General features: G+C 47.0%; 1 long non-coding RNA gene and 3 other non-coding genes across 5 annotated transcripts; all 4 read right to left on the bottom strand.

Moving 5' to 3' along the window:
* Nucleotides 1-1,846: 1,846 nt before the first annotated feature.
* On the bottom strand, nucleotides 1,847-10,590 carry LOC115643251. Of its 2 annotated transcripts, none has more exons than XR_003998304.1 (5): nucleotides 10,455-10,590; nucleotides 7,382-7,512; nucleotides 6,270-6,412; nucleotides 3,844-3,921; nucleotides 1,847-3,012 (listed from the first exon to the last, which is right to left on the bottom strand). It is a non-coding gene; the product is annotated as an uncharacterized LOC115643251 (long non-coding RNA). The 2 variants fall into 2 exon arrangements; XR_003998305.1 differs by having other exon boundaries at nucleotides 7,430-7,512; nucleotides 10,455-10,587.
* On the bottom strand, nucleotides 3,278-3,418 carry LOC115643255. The gene has a single exon (XR_003998306.1). It is a non-coding gene; the product is annotated as a small nucleolar RNA SNORA79 (small nucleolar RNA).
* LOC115643256 lies at nucleotides 4,192-4,269 on the bottom strand. Its single transcript, XR_003998307.1, has one exon. It is a non-coding gene; the product is annotated as a small nucleolar RNA SNORD126 (small nucleolar RNA).
* LOC115643257 lies at nucleotides 5,358-5,435 on the bottom strand. Its single transcript, XR_003998308.1, has one exon. It is a non-coding gene; the product is annotated as a small nucleolar RNA SNORD126 (small nucleolar RNA).
* Nucleotides 10,591-24,033: the final 13,443 nt, after the last annotated feature.

The following is a 24,033-nucleotide window of genomic DNA, read 5'->3' as shown; positions in this document are numbered from 1 at the left end:
AGGAGAGTGTGGCTGGAAGCAGCGAGAGACTCTGAAGCCCTGCAGGGTAAGGACAATGGAGCAGTGTGATTGATGGTGATCTTCGGTAGGGGAGGGGCAGCGGAGAAGTGTAAAGAAGGGCTGGAGAGAGGTTTAAGCAACAAGCGGACACCAAAAACAAAGGAAAAAAAGCAGCAAAGGGTTTGGGAAGTTTCACAGGGGGAGAAGTAGCAAGGAGCTGGGAAGTTCGGAGAGAGTGCAGATGCGGGGGAAAAAGCAGCAAAGGGTTATAACAGGGAGACACGGAGAAGCACACAGAGGGGGAGATTGGAGCGGGGGAAAAACAGACACGGGAAAGTTCAGGGAGAGATCGGGACAGCGAGAAGACGAATGTAAGCAGCAAAAACCTTATCTATCTTAACCAATGACTAGGCAAAACAACAAATATCACAATTCTAAGCAAAACTATAACAAGCAACTATACGGAGCAACAAAACAGTAAACTATAACAAGGCAGGTGAACCTTACAAGCTTTACAAATCTTAAACTATGACTTATTAAACTAAAAAAGAAAAAAACCCTATGATGCACCTTATGCTATGGGGAAGTTACAGAGGGCAGAGTGGTATGTGCCCAGAATACAGCTCCCAAGGAAGCCAAGGGATGGTGGCTACAGCAGTGGATACAGCTGAAAGCAGAGAGCCCCGAGGCAAAGCCCACAGGAGCAGAGCTTAGCAGTAGCACAAACTTATTTTTAGCGGCAAAGCACCGCGGAGTTTAAGAGAGGTTTTAAGACACAGACCAAGGTTTAGCTTGAGTCTGTGTGCTAGGGAAACAGAGCCAGCAGCTAAAGTAATAAAATAAAAGTACAGAAAGTTTCACAGAGGGATTCTTACCAGTCCCCAAGGCAGCAGCAAAGGCAGAAGCAGCAAGAACATCAGAAGGCTCGGGTACGGTCTCGATAATCAGGAGATCTCTCAGGCAGCAATTCGTTCTTCGTGGGGGGGTTTTCAAAAAACAGGGGTACGCTCAAAAATAAAATGAGAACGAAGAAAGGACCCCCCAAAACCCCTGGCTGATCAGACCAGGCAGCAATGCAGGAACCTTTCTGATGTTTGTTTCAAAAATGTCTGTTTTTAAAGGCAAACTTAGGCAGTCTCCTGCCAGTAATCCTGATAGGCGCCCTCTGTCACAGGGGAGGAGGCACAGGGAAAAACTGCAGGTGAGCACAGAAACATGTCTGGGCAGATTCCTGTGCAATAGGTGACTCAAAAGCACATGAGGCCTATGACTCATGCCCAGGATCTTAAAAACACAATAGGTCTTGCAGCTCTGGACACTGCCTGCCCTACACCGAGCCCAGGTTCAACGAGGTGATAACAGAACTAACCGTTTGAACAGGGCAGCGGTCCCATTTAGCACGCAGCACAAGTGGCCATCCCTTTGAGAAGGGCAATGGCTCTTGTTAAACAACTTAAGGGGCCCTCCCTTTGAGAAGGGCAGTGGCCCTGGTAAACAACTGAACAGCCAGGGAAGGGCGGCCACAGGAGGAGAACAAAAACAAAATAGAGTATGGGGACAGCTGTAAGAAACAAAATGGAATAGGGGGATAGCTGTAACAGACATACACTAGGGGTGAAATCGATCTAAGATATGCAACTTCAGCTACGTGAATAGCGTAGCTGAAATCGAAGTATCTTAGATTGAGTTCCCTACCGTCCTCACGGCGCGAGATCGACGTCTGTGGTGCCACCTGTCAACTCCGCTACCGCTGTTCGCGTTGGTGGAGTTCCGGAGTCAACAGGAGCTCGTTCGGGGATCGATATATCGCATCTCATCTAGACGCGATATAAGGATCCACGAGAAATCGATTGCTACCCGCCAATACGGCCGGTAGTGAAGACGTAGCCTGAGGTGGCCCTGGTTTTGAGGGTCCAGCTTGGCATCTCTGCTTCTGACACTGAAAATTTGTCCTGACTTCAACAGAACTCCCCTGGTTACCTAAACTCAAAACTACATGTTGCTGAATTTGGTTCACATAGCATTGCCTCTCAGCTCCATCTCTCTCACTGTCTCCCAGCTGTTCAGCACAACAGCTGCTAGATGTAGCAGAACTGCAGTGGTGGCCCCCAGGTCAATGGGAAAGGATCTACGTCTGTTTATGTGGGGTGAAGAGAAAACAGGATGATAGAGGATGCCAACATTCGAAGCACGAAATAAAGGTCTGAGCTGGTGTCAGAGGTGCGAGTGTGCACCTGTAGGGTGGGGGAGACATGGTTTAAATGTATTTAGGTTAAGATTTTCAAATTTACGGGATTTGCCTAGTAAATTCCCATTATTTTTTAATTGGGAACCGGGTGTCCAAATCCTGAGTGCATCTGAAAATCTCAGCCTAACCTAAATGGTGTTGGTAGTAGAAAACAGATAGTGGACATAGTGGAGTCAATTCATGGAAGAATGGAAAGTAGTTTTGGACACAGCAGTAAATAGATCAATGTTTGTTACCATCCTGATCCTCAATTTTGTACAAGTGCATAGACACTAGTGACTAGGAGTTTTACAATACTTGTCCAGGTATTTTTATCTCAGATATGAGATCAAGCCCTAACTTATTTCACAGAAAGGGCAACTGAAAATTGCAATGCATTAAAGATGGGATTTTCAAAGGAACTAAAGCAGCATGGCATCTAACTCCCTTAAATTTCCTATGAAAATCCCAACTACAGCCACTATTGACCTGGGCTAAATTCAGACCAGTGGATTAGAGTTGATAAAGCTCCATTTCCCCCAGTTCTACCACTGCCCTTTTGTACAAAAAACACCCAACTTTTACACATCCATTCAATCTAGTTTTATTATTTATCCTGTTTTTAGTATAGCCTTTCCTGGACATAACTTCAAAGAGTCTTTGTAATGCAGATTGGAGATGGGGCAAATCTTTTAATCTTCAGGCCCCAAATTCTCTCTTACAGTTGATGCTGGTGGAGAGAAAGATACATTTTCCTTTCCTTTAAGGCTCATCTCAAATCATCCCTGTAAAGATAAAGGTTCACAGATGCAGAATGCAGCACACAGTTGTGTTTTGGAAACCCAGTTGGTGCACTGAAGCTAACTCCTCCCAGCTGAGGCCAGCATAGCTCCTAGTGCCTCAGTGCAGGCAATCTTTCAGCTCTCATTGAAAAATTACTATCTGGTTATTATAGCCCACTGCCTAAAGTTTACAGAGCAATATGTACAAAACAGGTTGTTTTTAAACCCTATTTCTGTCCCCAGAGTCCAGTCCCCTTTTGCCTCTTTGAGTATTCTGACCCCGCAGAAGGTGCTAACGGACAGCCAAACCCATCCAAGAGCACCCTGAGTGAAGAAAGGCCAAGTGTAATCTGCGATGACACAAAATCCCACTGCCCATGGTTCGTGGCAGCAAGAGGAACGGTTATCATGGCCACTATTCCTTAAATGAACAGCTCTGAGAGGAAGAGGACTCCCTAGAAAGAACACCCGTGAATTTCCCCAAATAGCAAACTTTTACTAAGCAGTTACCTCAGTAAAGTTCTGCAGCAGGGAGTGCCCGTTCATATGTGCAGAAAGATATGGCTTTCTGAAAGCACCTGCAGCTTCCGGCACTGAAAAATTGCCTGGCAATGTCTGGAAGATCAGTTCAGAGACTGTTTGTCACTGAATGAGTTCTGAATGAGGAACACATGATGCACCCTATGCCAGACATTTATTAACTATTGGAAAACTATGTCTACCATAGTACCCCTTTTTTGTCCCACACCTTCCTCGATGGTGACATTGGCTGGGGGTACCAATTTGGGACCACATTAAGAAACTGGATGGATACGAACTTCCTGCAGCACTTACATCTGTGATTCCTAGAAGGGATCCAGGGTGAGGAGGGAGAAGCGAAACCAGCAATTCTTGTCTTCAGAGTTCTTGCCCCTACAGAAGCAAAGAGGAATTATTTCCAGATCATGACCTTATTTATAAAAGAGCATGCTACCAGCTAAAGGGAAAACTCATTTCCTTGTATCTCTGTTCCTTCTTCATTTGCACAGAAACCAGATCCATGTTTCTGAAGAGGTCCCCTGGATCTGCTACTTATTCCCCTCACTGTCTGGGACTTTACATATGGTTGCATTGGAAACCATTAGAACATCAGTTCCTCCCCCATCCCCAAATCAGACTTCAGCTACAGGTGTTTGTTTCATTAGTCTGCTCAGGGCATGTGTGTAATCAAGGTAAATCAGGTGAAACATGGACTGAACATGCAGTTCATCACAGCAGACTCCTCCTCGTCCTAAAAGTGGCAATGTGGTTGCCTCTCCCACACATCAGTCACCACGACTCTGAGACCTCAAGTGTTTGAGAATTTTAGCTGCTTCCCTACCCAACTTCCTCACGTTGCAACATGGACTCCCTGGCTTCCCAGCTTCACCTGAAAGACAGATAAAATCCTTGCATGCATAAATAGGGGAGTAGCTACTAGAAGCAGGGAGGTGATTTTACCCCTGTATAAAGCACTGGTGAGTCTGATACTGGAATACCACATCCAGTTCTGGTGTCCAGATTTTAAAAAGGACATTGAAAAACTGGAGAGGGTTCAGAAATGAACCATTAAAGTGGTTCGGGGCTGGAGAAAATGCCTGATAGTGAGACTTAAGAAGTTCAATCTGTTTAGTTTAAATCAAGAAAAGGAAGCTTGAGAGAGGTGACCTGATTACAGCGTACAAGAACCTTCATTGGGAGAAAATACAGGGTCCTATAGGTCTCTTTAATCTAGCGGAGAAAGGCAGAACAAAACCAATGTCTGGAAGTTAAAGCCAGGCACATTCAAATTAGAAATAACGCACATTTCTAACAGCAAGGGTGACTGAATAAACTCCCAAGGGACGGTGGATGCTCCATTCCTTGCTGTCTTCCAATCCAGACTGAATTCTCTGGCCAGTATTAAACTGGAGATCACACTAGGCAATCTAACGGTTCCTTCTGGCGTACGAAGATCTGGCTTTTCAGTATGGCCATACGAGCAGCTGCTAAGGGCACAGCAGTTACAGACAAGGAAACGGCACAGTGAAGTTACCTGGAGACGCTGTGAGGCAAGAGCTAATGCAGGGAACTATTTTAAAGGACTATGCAGGGAGAACAGCCGAGTTTCAGAAAGGGGAAGGAGTCAAGGAGTCATAGTGGGGGTTACTAGGTGATGTTCTATGCCCCCCTACAATGCAGGAAGTCAGACTAGATGGCTATAATGGTCTTACACCTCCTGGCCTTAAACTTGGACACCATCTACTATGGGAAATGCCCAGATTTCACTGCAGGCCCGAAATGGAAGCCACACAGGGAGTTAATGCTTCTCTCCTTCCTTGGTGTAGTGGGGTCTGCTGAGGGCACATGTGGCATCAGGGTGGAGCAGATGAAAGATCGACTGAACATACAGTTCATCATGGCAGACCCCACCCATGCCCTCAAACCCAGCTGCAACATCACCAATGGCAAAAAGAGGGGTCTCATGGGTCTGAGAAGAAACTTCTTGTAGGCTGGGTCTCCCCTCCACACCCACCCTCAAGATAGCTCCCATACATCCAATTATGGGCTGTCTCATACAGTAGTGCACTTCCCCCAATACTAAGTGTCTGTCCAAGGGGCACTCATTGTGCCACAAGAACGAGGACCTTATCCCCAATATTTCCGGAGTCTGAGACATAGGAACATAGGTCTCGCCATGGAAACTGAAGAATTAAAAAGTGCCTCCAGCACAGGAACAGTTGTGTGGTGACAGTTCTGGACTGGGACATCTGGGCTCAGTTCTCAGCTCTGCCACAGACTCCCTGGGTGACCTCAAACAAATCCTTTTAAATCTCAGACTTGGGTACCTAACTCCAGTGGGCTCCTTTGAAAATTTCAGTCTTCAGCTCTCTGTACCTCAGTTTCCCATCTGCAATGCTGATACTTCCTCTTTTCCATCCTTAGTAGGCTAAGTAGACTTAGTAGACTAAGTAGACAAAGCCAACAAAAATCTTTGGGACAGGGATGGTCTCTAATAAAGTGTCTGTACAAACCCTAGCACAGTAGGGCCTCTAGGCTACAGTGTAACACAGCTAATAAAACAATGGATGGGCCCATCAAGTCAGGCATCCTGCCTCTAGCAACACATCCCTGGCTACTTTCTAAGAGACCAGAACAAGCCTTGAAAGCACAGGAGCTGATTATCTTTATCTCAGCTCAGGTAGGCCATAAAACCACTCAGTTCCTTTTCTTTAAGGCCATACTCAGTTGGAGGCCCTTACCCTACTGTCCTTGGCGCTCAGGTCCAGGATGTTTCATTACAGACCATTTTCAAGATTCAGTTACAGTACTTAATTTTTCCACTTCAGCCCCGATCATTTCATGGCGCTGGGGAGTCAGTCTTCATCCTCAGCCTCTCCACAATCTGAAACGGGCAAAGAAACATTCATAAGAGAGCGACCAACACAGCCTCTTCCTCTCTCCTACTGTAGCAGCTACATCAGAGATCAGAGTTGCCACTGGATGCATCTATACCTAATTCCCAGCACACCACAGCCCAGTTCTATGGGAGCATATCTAGGCAGAAAGAGAAAACACTATACATGGAGGGGAAAACAGCAGGAGTAAAAGGAAGTCACTTCTGGGGTGGAGGGAGGCAGTGAGCGCAAAGTGCAAGAGGAAAAGGGAGGGGAATATTTTAGAAGACAACTAGGTAAGCCCCCTCCTGATGCTTACAGAAGATCACATGGCCCTTTTAACATCCACAGTGAGCACGCAGGATCTCAAATTTTGTTAAGGCCTCAAGCAAAAGACCGAACAGCTTCAGACAGAAAGCATTAATTTATCTGCAGTGGCAGGAGGAAGAGATGAACCAGTCCTGGACAATGAGGACTTAAAATCTGAAGGCCTCAAGACACGTGAAGCCACAAGACACTCCTACACTCCACTGCCACAACTGAATGGTGGATTGGCCAACACAGCTGGTAACAGATACTTTGATCAAGTCAGAGTTGAAAAATATCTGCTACATTACAAAGGCCAAAGCTAAAGGTTTGACACACCTCAGCCTGCACCATTTGGGGGAAGGGAGATAGATCAGGGCAGGATTAGGCCTGCCAGACCATCTAACAAGAATGCCCTGGAGTCCTCTCTCCAGGTTGGAAATTCGAGGTCTTGCTAAAGCACTTATAGAGGTAGCCAAATAGAACCCAGGAGTCCTGACTCCCAGTCCCCCTTCTCTACAACTAGAAGTAATTCCCTTTGCTCTAACCACTAGTCCACACTCCCCCAGAGTTGGGAACAGAACCCAGGAGTCCTAACTCTTAGCCCCCCTGTTCTAACCCATTATAGTTGCCCCTAGATTTTGACAGTTTTGCTGTTATGTAGTGTTTACCCCCTGGGCAGGGATTCTCCATTCCTCTGTAAAAAGCCAATCTCATACCAGCTCACTGAGCCCCATATCTGGAACCGTGCCATTTCTCCAAAGCAACTGTTTCCTCCCAGCTCATCAATTCCATTTTCAGCCTAAAATGAAGAGATACCAACAGTGGTTTAGGATACACAGAGCAAAACATGGCAAACAGACCACATCCAACCCTGCCATAGCTATGTCAGAAACTTAATTTTTAAAAGTTACAGCAGAGACAGGATTGTAAAAGCCTCCACAGCAGGATGTTCCCACCTTTAGGAGTAAGCAGCAGCAAGTCACCAATAATGCAGAAGCTACACCCACTAAAATTAATACAGTAATAAGGATTTGTCCTTCTCTAGTTCCCTTCTTCCAAAAATCTCCAACAAAGGCTTTCAGAGCAGTCCAAGGGAATTAGGCACCTTACTTATCACCTTAGGCTCCTCTGACAATTCCAGCCCAAGTGTTTTACAAATATTAAGTCTCATCCACCCTGTGAAGTCAATATCATCCCCACTGTATAGCTGGGGAAACTAAGGCACAGAGTGGCAAATCACTTGCCTGAGGTCACAGTGAGAGGCAGAGCCATGAACAGAACCAAATAAAGGTCAATCTCAATTCGCCCGTCTCTAATAAGTAAGCCCCAGCTCCTCCCAGCACCAGAAACAGAGCTCCCATTATCAACTATCTGAGCACCTCACAATTTATTCCTAGTGATGTAAGGCATTGCTATTATCCACATTTTACAGGGGAACTGAGGCAGAGGGCCAGTTTTTTAAATGTCTGTGGGCACCAAAAGAGGCAGATTGAAATCAGTAGGGGTTAGGCGCCTAGGCACTTCTGAACATCTCACTATGCAGGGGAGAGATAGCTCAGGGGTTTGAGCATTTGCCTGCTAAACCCAGGGTGGTGAATTCAATCCTTGAGAGGGCCATTTGGGGACTGGTCCTGCTTCAAGCAGGGGGTTGGACTAGATGATCTCCTGAGGTCCCTTCCAACCCTAAGAATCTATGATTCTATGGCCTGCATCTTTAGGTGCCCAAGTACCTACACAAATCTGGCCCAGAGAGACTAAAACTTGCACAAGGTCACACAAGAAGTTTGTGGTGGAGCAGGCAATTAAGCCCATGTCTCTCAAATCCCAGGCTAGCCCCCTAATTGCTGGTGCATCCTTCCTCTCAGCCAAAAGGCTTTACACTTTCAGTCTCAGCTCTTCCTGATTTACTGTGGGATTTTTAAAACTAGACTGAACAAAGTGATAGAAAGCAGACTGTAGGGAACAATCCTGCACTAACCCCAAGATGACAGGCCTGTTAGGCCACACATTCTACCTAGCTCTAACCTTCTATGTTAGAATAATCCTTAACTGAACCCATTACTGCCCTGAATCAGCCTCCAGACTTTATCCCATTGTCTCACTTGCAGATCCAACCCCCAGAGCAGGGCAGAGAACCTTTCTGCTAAAGGCTGGCTGCTTGCAGCCTATGGCGTTTGCATTCTGTATCTGAAATCCTTTGAGGCTTCAGATACTGGGCTCTTGGGTATCTTTCTAACATGCATAAAAGTTGTTGGTTCTCCTTATCATGGTAGGTGCTACAGATCAGGTAAAAGTTGCAGTCTGGGATCACTCACAGGTTATGAAGTACCCAACCACTAGTAGCTAATAAGGGATCAAAAACAACAATATTTGATAATTTGCTCTTTTTCTAGCAACTCCCATCTAAAGATTTGAGTGTTTTATAATCATGAATGAATCAAGCATCACATGCTTCCTATGAAGTATTATTCACATTGTACAGATGAGGAAACTGAGGTACAGAGGGGCAAGGGCAAAGTGGCTTGCTCAAAGTCACCCCTGTGATAGCATCAGAGCCAACAGTCAGGAGTCCTGGCTCCTAGCCCATCAGCCATTAGACTCCACTACCCTCCCAGAACTGGGGTAGAACCCAGGAGTCTTAACTCCCTGCTTACCCACCCCCATCATGAAACTGCTTTTTTAAAAGGGAGTCTGGATGGCACATGGGGTTCGGCAAAGCAGGTGCAAGTTTTACCACTGGAGTCAGATTGGGCTCAAGACAGCCTCTGAAATCCACCCTGTGTTTCAAAACCAGTAGAACTCACTCAACTTTCTTCTCTGTAATTAAGCTTCCATTTATTTACTTCAGTGGTGCAGCATGCAGTTTATAAAGTGGGGAGAATAGCCAGACCAAAACTGAGGCCTGGAGTCACCTTCAACTCCCACACTCTCCCCCAGCACACAGGCCACACACAGCATGGGCAATTTCACCATTACCAGCAGCAGCATTTTTGAACACCAAGTCAAACCCACTTCCAGCTCAGGGCACACCCCTGAAGAGACTCCTAGAACATGCAGCTGAAGGCACATTGCTAACCCAGCCTCCCTCCACAGCAGGAACATCCCACCACGTGGTTTTTCCTCTTAAAAACAGATCTGTACATAAAAACATCTGCTGCTGTTTATGATGGTTTGCCAATGGCAGGAGGAGTGGATCTCAGGGCTTTGCTCTCTACTCACAGCTCTGTAAGGGAATCTGCTGGAGCAAAGGGCAGAATTAAGCATCAGAACTCCTGCCTCAGCTTCCGAGCTCTGCAGCACACTCCCTGGGTGCCCTGAAACAAGCCATCAAATCATACAGGGGCAGGGAGAAGAGAAAGAGATAGATAAACTCATTCTACAGCACGTGTGACTTCATGCAGGCCTGAAGAGGAACACTGCAGACACACAGTAATTTAATAAAACACAGGAACAAATCATGCCATCTGTTTCACCCAGGGACTGCAAAGTCAATGGGGATTTCAGGGGTGTCGCTGAAGCTCACACTGCACCAGTTTTAACAAATCACTTTCGCACTAATTCCCTGCCTTTGGCCCTACTGAAAGGGGTGGCCTTTGGATTCTGAATTCAAAAGCCCTAAGGACAAATTCAATCCACGGGAAAACCTTTCTCCAAAACACACAGTTTAACTACATTTATTCCAATCTTAAAACATGGGTGGATGGCGAGCATTCAAACCGAGGTAAAGATCTTGCAACTTACCGAGCACGCTGGTCCAGGAGCACAGGAACAGGAAACGTGCACGAAGCACAGTGATGATGAAAGAGAGAAAGATGAGAGGAAGTGGTAGGTGGGACAGAGAAGAGAGCAGCTTTGCAATTGGCTGAGAGCATAAATCTGTCAGTCTCTCATTTCCTTGAATCAAAAAGGCAGATGGTGAAACACTAATCCGTTGAGGCTTCAAACCATGTGGCTAGAGACCTTTACAGAGCTGGTTTTAGGAAAAACGTGTGACAGAAATTGGTGGTTTTCTGTGAAATCTCTCAAAAAGATTTTTCAGTCTGTATTAGAGAATGCAATCTTGGGCCATAATTTTAAAAGCCAGGCTGGAGTTCTTAGAGGAACTGTCCAGAAATCCTGATTGTAGGGTCTAAATGGAGCTGATGTTCAAAAGTACTGAATAACCCTACTCAGCATTTCTGAAAGTCACTTATTTAGGAGGCTAAATCAGGGTGTTTGAATAAAAATTTAAGCTCCTGGTTTAGAAAAATTTAGCCCTGGAATTTTGGGGTCATTTTGATCCCCAAACCTTTACAAAAATAGTGTAATATCAATAAAAAATTTCACATTTATATAGCATTTGGGATTTTCCTCATTCTGAAGTCCCAGGACTGGACAATACAGAAGGATACTGGCAACAGAGAGCCAAATTTCAAAAGTAGCTAGGCACCTAACTCCCATAGAGTTAGGCACCTAATTTGCTTAAATGCCTTTGGCAACCCTAATATATTTATATATACAGATTCAGAGTCAACAAAAGCTGTGGGAGGGATCTGCAATGCAGGACATCGATAACATTTGTGGGTAATATAAATGTGGGAAATCTTGGCAAAATCTGCAAAGGAAAATAATAAAATCCCTTGTGTACAATGTTTCCTACCAGACTGCTCTCTCGATTACACTGACGTAACCCCATTATCTTCAGTGAAGTTGCTTCAGGTTTAAACTGGTATATTTCGCAACAGAATTTTCCTTTCTGTCTGTAGTACAAAGGTAGGTATCATTGTTGCCATGTTGTGGGTGGAGAAACAGGCACAGAAGGAGATGAAGGCCCAGATTCTCAAAGCTATCGAGGCATATAACTCCCACTGAAAATTAAGCACCTAAATATCTGTGAGATCTGGGCTCAAGTAACTTGTCTGAGTCACTGGCCAAGATGAGAATAGAACTCAGGTGTCCTGATTCCTGTCCCCTTTATAACCACCCACTCACCCACCTCCTAGAGCCCAGTATAACACTCAGGGGTCCTGACTTCCACGTCCTCCTTTTCTGAGCACTAAATTAGATTCTCCTCCCAAAACTGGGAATAAAACTTTGGAGTCTGGACTTTCAACCCCCCTCCCTCACATACTTTGCAGTGAAGCCAGAGACAAAGAATTGATTTAGCTTCTCAGCAATGGCACCTCGACTGTTCAGTGGCCCCACTGATTGTTTGGCAGGCTTCCTGCTTTGCATGTACTTAAAATTTGTTTTGCTGTTAGTTTTTGAGTCTTTGTGCAATTAGAGCAGACACAAGGGGCTGTGGGTGCTGCAGAATCTGTAACTATACAGTGAACTTTTACTACAGGCCATGAGCTGTGACAGTGATTTTCAGAGTGACTTCAGGGCATTATGTGCCCAACTCCCGCTGACTGCACAATGAGAGTTAGGCAACTAACATCCTTAGACCCCTTTGAATATCCCAGACTTAATATACAGAGATTTCTGTCTTGTCCCCTTGTATCCTCATTTTCCTTGCACAACCCTAACCCTAAGCGGCCAGATGATTAGCCCAAGGTTCTGAAATCTGACATTTTTCAGTAGTACATATAGAAGCTGAGGTGGCAACTGTGTGATCTTCCCTCAGTCACCATTCTCTGGACGTGTGCTTGTACCCTGCCCTGGAGGAACTCTTGCTGTATATGACAGAGGATTCCTTTCTGCACACTCCTGGACCTCTCTATAGTAATGGAGCACAAGGGTGCAAATATATTTCCAGTGATGTTGACATTTGTGTGTTGGGGACACGTCCTCTAGGAACCGCACAAAGATCCCCAGTCCATTTCTTAAGGCCACCATGAAGCCATCACAAGGCACAAACTTTGATGCTTATGCCAACATAGTCAGCAGTTTGCCCTTGTCTACCAAGAAGGCCAACAACATGTTGGGCTGTATTAGTAGCATTGCCAGCAGATCGATGGAAGTGATTATTCCCCTCTATTCGGCACTAGTGAGGCCATACCTGGAGTATTGCATCCAGTTGTGGTTCCCCCACTACAGAAAGGATGTGGAGAAATTGGAGAGTGTCCAGAGGAGGGTAGCGGAAATGATTGGGGGCTGCGGCACATGATTTACAAGGACAGGCTGAGGGAACTGGGGTTATTTAGTCTGCAGAAGAAAACAGTGAGGGGGAATTTGATAGCAGCCTGATCCTGAGGTCTCTTCCAACCCTAATCTATGATTCTATGATTGTAGAGAAAGAGGGAAGGACTAGGAGATGAGGTGGCACAAAATCCATCTAGCTCTTGAGGGATAAAGACAAAATTCGCTACAAAATATTTTGACTATAGGCTGATATCCCAAAGTGCCAAAAATTACAGATCGGGTCTAAATAAATGTCTCCTAGTGAATTACCTATCCACTCTCTGTAAGTAACCCCCATGTTACAGTTGAAGAAACCAAGGCACAGGGATTTGAGGTAATTTATTCACATATCTGGGCTTATATCACAGCAGCTCTAGTGTCTTGATCACTTCTCTAGTCCCTGCTGCCTAGCTGTACTTGTTATCATTTGAGGCTCAGATTCTCAAGGGAGTATAAGGGAGTTAGGCAACCAAGATGTACATGCCTTACTTCCTTAGGCTCCTTTGGGAATCCCACCCTTCATTTTCTGACATTCAAGAAAAGCCCAGCACTTAGAAATATCAAGCTAGACACAGGGCCAGATTACAAATGGGTTTAGGCACGTCAATATGGAGATAGATGCCTATTGGGATTTTCAATACGACCTAAGCAGGTTAGGCACCTAATTCTCATTGAATGTTCATGGGATTTAGCCAACTAGCTCACTTAGGAGTTTTGATAAATCCTATTGGGTGCTTTTCTCCATCTTTAGATGCCCAAATCTCTCCATAATCCTGGCCTACGGAAGCTAGGGTAGAGGAAGTGTACCGGTGGGAGATCCTAAGGCCTGTGCCATGCAGGGGTCAGACAAGGGGCTCTTAATTGCACCTTTTGGCTTGAAATCCATTAATTTATTAACTTCTGCCTCTGGGCCTCAGCTTCTGAGCTGTGCAGAGCTTCAGGGAGGGAGTCCTGCAAGCCCTTAGGAAATAGACATGGATAGACAGCCTTCTACAGCGTCAGTCCTCTAGTGTCTGTGAAGCTCAAAGTCAGCTACACACAGCTCATCTGCGGAGAGTAACAGGTTTGAATCTAATTCTGTCAGTTCATTCTCAGAGTGAGGGGCAAATGGGCTCTTACATATCTGTGTCTTTGGCTTCTAGATACTACAGCAGTAGGAACAATGAAGAGAGAAATAATGACCAAAGAAGCCTGGTACTTGAGGATCGAATGCATCACAAGCTGGGGAAAAATCCACAGTGACCAGCACAGTAAGTTCACTATATAAATATTGTTGTTGATTAATATACAGAGAAATGTAAGACGCTAAACATAAATTACAATTTGAACCCTTTAAGGCTTTAGCTGTCAATTAAGTAAGACATCTAGACCAAATCAGAGAAAAAATCAGTGCAAGATGTTGACTTAGTATTGAAGCCAAAAATCAGAATTTTTTTCAGTATTTGTCAATCAAAAATGTATTTGTTTTTATCTAATTACTAATGTTAACTGGAAATATTAAGTTAAGAGCAGAAGAAAATTGTGGTTTTCAGTTTTCCAAAAAAATTAAATAGATTTTTGCTAAGTAGAGAAGAATCTTTCCCCGGACATATTTGCTTAGTTCAAAATCCCATTTTTGGGGGAAAAAATGGACAGAAAATTTCTAACCACCCCAAACTGGAAACTGAGCTTTAAAGAAAGGCGGGGAACCTTTTTTTTTTTTTTTTAATACAGCAATTTCAAATCTGTTTGTTCTGTTGCAACCATGTTTACTTCTGTTTTAAAGGAATACTTATGGCAAGGTAAAATACGAGCAAGCAGCAAAGCCTGCAGATTGTGTTTTATACACATTAGCACTTGTAAACTCATATTCAGAGATGCACCAGCCACCTGATGCCTCTCTAGCTCAGTCCTGCTCAAGGACAGAGAGGAGGTCAAGGAGGACAGAAGGAAGATCTCCTGCTCGCGCCTTGTATCCTCTGAACCACACTGCTGCCAGCTGAACACCAATGCTGTAAACAGGTGCACAGAACACACACATAGTAAAACACAGCCCTTCTATAACTGAGATCACAGTCCTAGTAGACAAGGCAGAGGAAGGGGGCGGGCAGGTGGGAGAGAAGGTGTCATGATATAATTCCCCACTCTGAACATTAGCGTCCAAAAGATGGGGTACCAGCATGAATTCCTCTAAGCTCAATTACCAGCTTAGAACCTGTAGTGCTGCCACCAACCAGGAATTCCAGTGCCTGGTACACTCTAGTCCCCACAAAACCTCGCCCGGGGACCCCCAAGACCCAGTCCCTCTGGATCTTAACACAAGGAAAGTAAACTCTTTCCCTCACCGTGCCTCTCCCAGACTTCCCCTCCCTGGGTTACCCTGGAAGATCACTGTGATTCACTCCTTGAATCTTAAAACAGAGAGGAAAATTCACCTTTCCCCCTCCTTCTGTTTCCCCCTCCCAGACTCTCCCTGAGAGAGAAAGTAATCCTAACACAGAGAGAAATTAACCTTTCTCTCCCCCTTCCCTCCTTTCCCCCCACCAATTCCCTGGTGGTTCCAGACCCAGTCCCCTGGGGTCTCACCAGAATAAAAAAACACAATCAGTTTCTTAAACAAGAAAAGCTTTTAATTAAAGAAAGAAAAAAACAGTAAAAATTATCTTTGTAAATTTAAAAAATGGAATAGGTACAGGGTCTTTCAGCTATAGACACTGGGAATACCCTCCCAGCCTAAGTATACAAGTACAAATTAAAATCTTTTCAACAAAATACCAATTTGAACCCCTTCCAACCAAATACACATTTGCAAATAAAGAAAACAACCATAAGCCTAACTCGCTTTATCTACCTAGTACTCACTATTCTGAACTTATAAGAGCCTGTATCGGAGAGATTGGAGAGAAACCTAGTTGCATATCTGATCCCTCTGAGCCCCCAGAGTAAACAACCAAAATCTAACAGCACACACACAAACTTCCCTCCCTCAAGATTTGAAAGTATCCTGTCCCCTGATTGGTCTTCTGGTCAGGTGACAGCCAGGCTCACAGATCTTGTTAACCCTTTCCAGGCAAAAGAGATATGAAGGACTTTTGTGTTATTAACTCTTACTTATCTGTTTATGACAGAAGGAAACAGAGGCACAGGGAGGGGAAGTGATTTACTCATGGTCACCCAGCAGGTCAGTGGCAGAATCAAGAACAGAACCCACGTTTCTTGATTGCCACTGACCCGCAGGGCACAGATATGAAGGTAGAGAGGGAAACGATAAAACAGAGCAGTAACAGAGGGATTCACCTAGCACATCATCAAACAGAGACACAAGCGCAGCGGGTATTTGCAGCCATGAATCAATCTCTAAGCAGGTAGCAGGCCGTCTCAGAACTCATTGTGGAATCACAGATGAGCTGGCGCTCAGCACACTGTGTGTGTCTGTGTCATGTTCAGGGGCAACTCAGAGTTTTTTGCCTCCCCAAGCACAGCAGTCAGGCAGCCTTCGGCAGCATTTCTGCAGGAGGTCCACCGGTCACACGGATTCAGTGGCTGTTCTGCTGGTCCCGCGCCTTTGGCGTACCTGCCACCGAACTCCTGCCAAAACTGTGGGACCGGCAGACCTCCCACAGAAACGCCGCCACAGAAACGGCTGCCTGACTGCCGCCCTCACCGCAACCGGCAGGCCGCCCCCCGCGTCTTGCCAGCCCAGGCACTCGCTGTGCTGGTGCCTGGAGCCACCCTTGGTCATGTTTCCCTGGGAAGAAGGAATCAGGCAGTGCTGGTGGTTTAGAAGTTTCCTGTCCAAGTTGTTACCTTGCTGTTTGTCCTAAGAAGAACTGACTGGAAAAGACTTAGATCATCGAGTCCAATTCCCTGCTCTCACTGGAAAGCCAGTCATATAATCCCGATCAAAAACTGATCCAGCCCCATGTTAACACTAGTTAGCTTGTTTGTCCCCAACAACTCCTATTTGGACGCTGTGGCAGAGCTTCCCTCCTCTGATGGGGACAAACCTTCTTCTCATTTCCAAGCTGAATTTACTCCTGGCCAATTTATCCCCATTCCTTCTTGTGCCAACATTGTCCTTTAGCATCAATAGCTCTGCTCCCTCCCTCGTATTTACTCCTTTGATGTATTTATAAAAAGAGTGATTATTACCCCTCTCAGCTGGTGTTTGCCAGGGTAAATTAGTCAAACTCTTTTAGGCTACATCTACTCAGCAAGCTGGGGCTGTATTTCACCAGCTGGCATACATGTACTCACGCTAGCTTGAGGAGTATATATAGCAGGATAGCTGCGGTGGCATGGCTGGCAGCATGGGGTAGCCATGCTGAGTACAAACCCACCTGCACTCTGGGGCTATGTACTGTATTCGGCACAGTTTCCCATGCTACCATGGCTATACTACTTTTCAGACTTGTGCTAGCTGTCGTCGAGCTATTGCAAGTAATGTATGCGATCTGGGAATCACTCCCCCTATTTTGTAGTGTAGATGTAGCCTTATTCTCTCCTCAAATAGCTCTCCATTGAAGCAATAGGATGACCATCATTCCTAAGATTGTTGGGTTTGGGTTGTAACTTTTTCCATATTTACACTGCATTTTATCAAGCCTCATCTTGGACCAGATCCTCAGATCATGGAACCATCTATTTACAGTAGCAATTCAGGACTCATCCCTGTGGCGCCTCCTGCTGGCTGTCTGGGAATTGGCTTGCTTTCCAGCTCCACAGCGCCCTCTGCAGGCTGGTGTCATCACTGCTGGCTGCCCCCCCTTGTCCCTCCCGGACCCTGGTGCCCCTTTATCTGGGGATTTTGCCCCAGCAGTATCCCCTCAGTCTCTGGGTCTCCCGTCCCCAGAAATCCCCTAATCCCACCTTGGCTCTGTGCCAACTGCTAGTCAACATTTAGCCCCCACTCCCTAGGGCAGACTGCAGACTGTAATAGCCACTCATCATTGGCGAGGGGTGGGTAGGACCTGCTTCCACTGCCTAGCCCTGGGCTGCCCCTGTGCAACGCCAGTACTTGGTTTAGACCTCACACAAGGCCTTGCACCCTGCGAGGTTGTCAGGCTGGAGCTCCCCAGCCCCCTTTGCCTTTCCCCAAGCATTGCCCTACGTCAGGTCCCTGCTCAGCTCCCAGGCAGCTAGGTCCTTCCCTCTCAAAAACTAGAGAGGGAGTCTCCTAAGCTCTAGGTTCACTGGCCTTTTATAGGGCCAGTTGCAACCTGATTGGGGCATGACCCCAGCTGTGGCTGCCTTCCCCATCAGACTAGCTGCTTCTCACAGCCCCAGCCCTCTCCCAGGGTTGGCTTTAACCCTTTCCAGGCCGGAGCAGGTGACCACCCCACTACATACACCCCTCCTCAAAATCCCCAACCATGTGAATAGGGGGGACTCATGGCCTGGGCTCCCCAAAATTAGCCCTCCAGGGCCGCCCTTACACGGCCTCCCGCTTCCTTTCAGATGCCTCCCAGTTTCAGGCCATGTCCCAGGTGTTGGCCTCCACCTTCCGGAGGGCCTACTCCACAGCTTCCAATCACACCCTCAGGTCAGCCTCCCCCTGACCCTCCAGCCTCAGGGTCTTGGTCCATTTGGTGGCCTGATTGTGGACCACTTGGATCCCAGTCTCTTTCTGGGCCCACTTGGTCTCCATCCCTTGGTGTGAGACCTGCCTGGCGACGGTCTGGTCCTGACCTCTCTCTGGGTTCCTTGCGTCCCGGCTGCAGTCTCTGCCACCTCTCATAGGTGGCCCAATGGCCAGTCATCCTTCTGTCTGGCCACTTTCACCTGTCCAATTTCACCCCTTCCGGGCCCCCACGCACCTCCTTCAGCTGCCCCTCAGTTCCCTTGCGGGGGCAGTGCCTCCTAATGTGGCCCAATGTGTGGTAGTCCCAGCAGGCTCCTCACCTCTTGGTTGCCTTGGACCCTTTGGGGTCCTTCTGGGGTCCCCCCCCACTGGGGCTGACCTGGACCCTCCACCTCAGGCCTGGGCATGCCCACTGCATGTGCCCTTGTCAGCCACAGGCCCAACATGTCCTCAGTCGCCTGGGTTCCCTCACCCGGCAGACTTTTGTAGGGATATGTCCCTTCCCCTGTTTTGGGTGAGGCTCTTGGCCCTCATCACAGTAGGGCCAGTCCACCCTCAAATGTCATCACCAGCCTCAGGCATAGCAAGCCCTACACTCTGCCACAGATCTCCTAGCCCTGGCACTTGGCCTCCCACACCACTCTCCCTGTTTCCTCCAAAACTCCTGTTGGAGGAGTTTTACCAGGGCCTCCTGCTCTTCCGCCAACTGATCCAACTGTCCATGGAGGGCCCACTGCACCTCCCATAATCTCTGTGGGTCATCAGCCCCCTTCTGCTAGGGCACTGACATCTGTCCCCAACCAGGGTTAACACCTGGGGCCTCTGCAAAGTAAGCCCCAGTATACGCAGGTTCCATTGTCCCCTTCCTCAGTTTCTCCAGGCAATAGTCCCAGTCCTTGCCTTCCCCTTGTATCAGGGGCAAACCGCCTGTGCCCACATTCTCCACCACTTGTAGCAAGTGCAGACTCACCCCTCCGGTGCCTTCTGCTGGTTGTCTCTGAGAATTAGCTCATCCAGCCTCCAGAGCACCCTCTGCAGGCCGGTGTCCTGCTGCCGCTTGGCCCTCGTGTTCCTCCCGGACCCAGTGCCCTGTTATCTAGGGTGCTGCCCCTTGACAGTAACCTCTTTCTTTCATGATCTCCCCTCCCCAGGGAACCCCGACCCACTATCCCCACCTCGCCTCAATATAAGGCTACCACCAGTCACCATCTAGCTCCTGCGCCCTGGGGCAGACTGCAGTATCAGCCACTCATCACCGGCAAGGCTGGGTTTGGACCTCTTGCCTTTGCCTACCCCTGGGCTGCCCTCTGCACCCCCTAGTACCTATTTGCTTTATGCTAGGCCACAGCGTGAGGCTTTCCAGGCTGGAGCTCCCCAGATCCTCCACCTCTCCCCTGCTCCACTCAGGTACCCTGTCTCTTGCTCCCTGCAGCCAGGCCCATCCCCCTCTACCACTACAGAGAGACTGATGAGCTCTCGCCTCCCAGCTTCTTATATAGGGCCAGCTGAAGTCTGATTAGGGTGTGGCTCAGCTGCAGCTGCTTCCCCAATCAGCCTAGTAGCTTTTCCCCTGCCACAGCCCTCTCCCAGGGCTGTCTTTAAACCCCTCAGGGCAGGAGTGGGTGACCACCCTGTTACAGGGATCTTGGCAATTTACACTGGTGCGACAATGCTCCTCACTAATAGTGTGATTGTCAGAAGTGAGGAGGCAGGAGAGCTCTAGCCTGACCATTGCCCTTGCCCTTCCTTCCATAGGCAGCCCATGATGTACTGAGAAAGAAAATGTCCAACTGAACCACCATGACCGAGTTCCTTCTCCTGGGATTGTCTGAGATTCAAGAGCTGCAGATTTTACACACTGTGGTGTTTCTAGGGATTTACCTGGCAGCCCTGGTGAGAAATCTCCTTGTTATCATCCTTTTAGTGCTTGACCACCGCCTTCACACCCCCATGCACTTCTTCCTGATGAATTTGTCCATACTAGACCTCAGATCCACCTCTGTCTTGTCCCCAGGTCCATGCTCAATTCTCTATTGAACACCAGGTTGTTTTCTTATGCTGGATTCGTTGCCCAAGTTTTTCTCTTCATTTTTGTCACTCTGGCTGACTTTGCTTTTCTCACCATCGTGGTTTACGACCGGTACATTGCCATCTGCCAGCCACTGCACTATGAGACTATAATGAACAGGGGAGATTGTGTCCAAATGACAGCTAGTGCCTGAATTAGTGGAATTCAGGTTTCTACTATGCAAACTTGGAAAATATTTGCACTAACCTTTTGTGAGGCAACATGGTGGATCAGTTCTGTGAAATCACCCAGCTGCTCAGGATCTCCTGCTCTGACTCATACCTTGGTGAAGTTATTGTTACTTCTTTTCTCTTGTTCTTAGGCTTAAACTGCTTTGCTTTTATAATTGTGTCGTATGTTCAGATCTTCAAAACAGTGCTGAGAATCTCCTCTGAGCGGGGCCGGCATAAACCCTTCTCCACTTGTTCTCCTCACCTCATTGTGATCTCCTTGTTACTTTGCACTGGTACCTTTGCCTACCTGAATCCCACCTCCAGCTCAGCATCAGGTCTGGATGTCATGGTGACTGTTCTCTATTCTGTGGTGCCTCCAGTGATGAATCCAGACGTCTAAAGCATGCAGAAGAAGGAGATAAAAGGAGCCCTGAGAAAACTGATTGAGGGGAAGTTATTCAAGAAGAATAAAATTTGCAGATTTCTCCGATGGCCATGTTTGCTTATTGTGCTTCTTTACAGATATAATCAACCGATGACATTATTGTCTCCATGGGAATGTGATGTGCAGTCTTTTTATGCAAAAACTCTATGTTCACAGTAGTAATAATCCAGACTAAGTTCACTGAAGTCAGTGGAGATACTGTAGGTTTACACCAGTGTAAATTAGATAAGAATCTATCTATCTATCTATCTATCTATCTATCTATCTATCTATCTATCTATCTATCGCCTAGTGATAGCTCTTGCTATACCAGAACATTAAGTTCAGCAATACTTAAACTTTGGAAACCCAAGAAATAGAGTTAAGGTACATGCTCACGTAACCTTAATTCTGCCCCCAGCTGCATTTACTGTGCTAGCTGTAGCTGTATTGAATAATGGAGGCAGTAGGTGGAGCATGTTGGTGGAGGTGTGATTGTGATATGCGGAGATTTTGGGATTAGCTGAGGAACATCAAAGAGCAGTGACTGTGATATAACAAGATCTGAGTCTGAGTCCGCCCCATGTATGTGATCAAAGGAGAGAGGTGCACCTGTCCCTCAAGGGACCCGTCTGCATCAATTCAATACAGAACAGTGTAGGTTGCGTCAGTAGCACTGGTGTCTTCTTGCCACGGTATAGCCAGTAATGAAGTGGGATATGAGAGCAGGCTGTGGATTTAATGATGAGTAGGGAAGTATAAATTTAGGTGATCTCCTATGTGAAGAGGCTGTAAAAGGGCATGAAGTGGCTGTTAAATTTCACAGGTGTGGTGTTCTGTCAGGGGAGCAGGCTGTGTTTGAGGGTGGGGGAGGTGAAGGTAGCTCCAGTGACAAGGCAGAGTGGAAGCGTGTGCAGAGAAGAAGATACCTTAAAAAGGGTTCCAAAGAGGATGGATGGAGACTGTTCTCAGTGGTACCTGATGAGAGAACAAGGACTAATGGTCTAATGTTGCAGTGGGGGAGGTTTAGGTTGGATATTAGGAAAAACTTTTTCACTCAGAGAGTGGTGAAGCACTGGAACGGGTTACCTAGGGAGGTGGTGGAATCTCCTTCCTTAGAGATTTTTAAGGTCAGGCTTGACAAAGCCCTGGCTGGGATGATTTAGTTGGGAATTGGTCCTGCTTTGAGCAGTGGGTTGGACTAGATGACTTCCTGAGGTCCCTACCAACCCTGATATTCTATGATTCTAAGATAGACATGACACCAAGGAAGCTGACAGGAACACAGCTGAGTGCTATGCTCTTTTTCTAGCTCCAGAATGGAAAGTAACATGAAAGTGAGGCTGTACAATGGGGAGGGGAGAGTGCTCAAACACTGAAAGGGACAGGACATCATGTGTATTATGGGTGTTGTGGGACATTGCACAGGAACAGGGGAGTTATGTTTATGAGGGCATTTAATTCACTTCTGCATTTCCTTGTTAGAAGCGTGAGGTTAGCTGAACTCGACCTTCTGGATAGGCATGAGCTGTTACTGGGAAACCTTAACTCTGTGTTAATGAAATTTTCAGACATTTTAGTTCCTAATTTTTTAAGAGAAAGAAAGCTTGTTGGTTGGAATTAGTGGTCATTGCAGCAGCTGTAGGTGGCTGTGGATATGAATGATGAGTGAAGCAAAAGGCTTTTTTAAGAACCATCAAATTTTTCTGGAAAGAAGCTGTAATCTGTGCACTGCTTTACCAATCTGGTGTCCCCTCGCATCCATCCCCCACCTCTCAGTAAGCGCAGCACAAAGCTAGACACAGCCATCTGCAGTAATGCAGGCTCAGAGATGTGTGAAGTGGGCTGTTCATCTCAATGAGCTATTCTCAGCAGAGTGAGAAACACCTCCAGGAGATGGTACAGCGTGAAACAATCGCTCAGAGAGGTGTGAACTGCTCCACTCATATCAGTCACCCAGGTGCCAGCAGGCTGTTCTGTGTGTTGTGAGTGCATGTCCCTATTTACCTCTTCAGAGCTTGACACCCTGAGGGGCAGCACTTCCCCAGACCCTGGCACACATTTGGGAGGGAGTGTTAAGGAGACAGCCTCATCTCTCCCCCTGCCTTGCCAAAGGGCAAGATCAAAGCCCCCAAGATCACAAAAGGGAGAAAGGAAGGGGGGGGTCCGACCCCCAAAGATGCATAGAGAGCCACCCCCCTGATAGTGGCACACACAAGTGAGGGGATTGTGGGGCTGTCGGGTGCCCTGCCCCTTATTCTAGTTCTGAATCCAGCACAGAAGGAGACAGACCAGGGGTAGGCAACCTATGGCATGCGTGCCGAAGGGGCCACACAAGCTGATTTTCAGTGGCACTCACACTGCCCAGATCCTGGCCACCCATCCGGGGGGCTCTGCATTTTAATTTAATTTTATGTGAAGCTTCTTAAACATTTTAAAAACCTTATTTACTTTACATACAACAATAGTTTAGTTATATATTATAGACTTATAAAAAGAGACCTTCTAAAAGTGTTAACATGTATGACTGGCACGCGAAACCTGAAATCAGACTGAAAATGATGACTCGGCACACCACTTCCGAAAGGTTGCTGATCCCTGAGATAGGCACACACGCACAGACAGTGCTGATGAAAAGACAGCAGGGTGCTGTGTTCGCCGTTGAAAAACTGAAACTAAAAAAGGAAAGTGAGGCTTTCCGCTGGGGGTGGGGAGAGCGGAGAGCATAGCGCCCCCTGAACATTGAAAGAGGACATCACACCCCTCTGTTGTCCCAGTCCCCTGTCACTCACCCTCATATCCCCCATTCCTAGTGTTCCACTCCTCCTCATCTCCTGACCCCCAACCCACCTCCTACCCACCCACCCTTTCCATCCTCTGCCCCATAATCGCCCGTCCTCGCTGCCCTCAAAACCCTTCTCCCCTAATTCCCATCCTCATCCTCCTCCCCTCCCAGAAGGTAAGTGCATTTCAAAAATAGTTTCAGCACCTCT

The sequence above is a fragment of the Gopherus evgoodei genome, unplaced genomic scaffold (assembly GCF_007399415.2).
Source record: "Gopherus evgoodei ecotype Sinaloan lineage unplaced genomic scaffold, rGopEvg1_v1.p scaffold_53_arrow_ctg1, whole genome shotgun sequence".
NCBI classification, from domain to species: Eukaryota; Metazoa; Chordata; order Testudines; family Testudinidae; genus Gopherus; species Gopherus evgoodei.
This window is presented reverse-complemented; position numbering and strand designations above follow the sequence as displayed.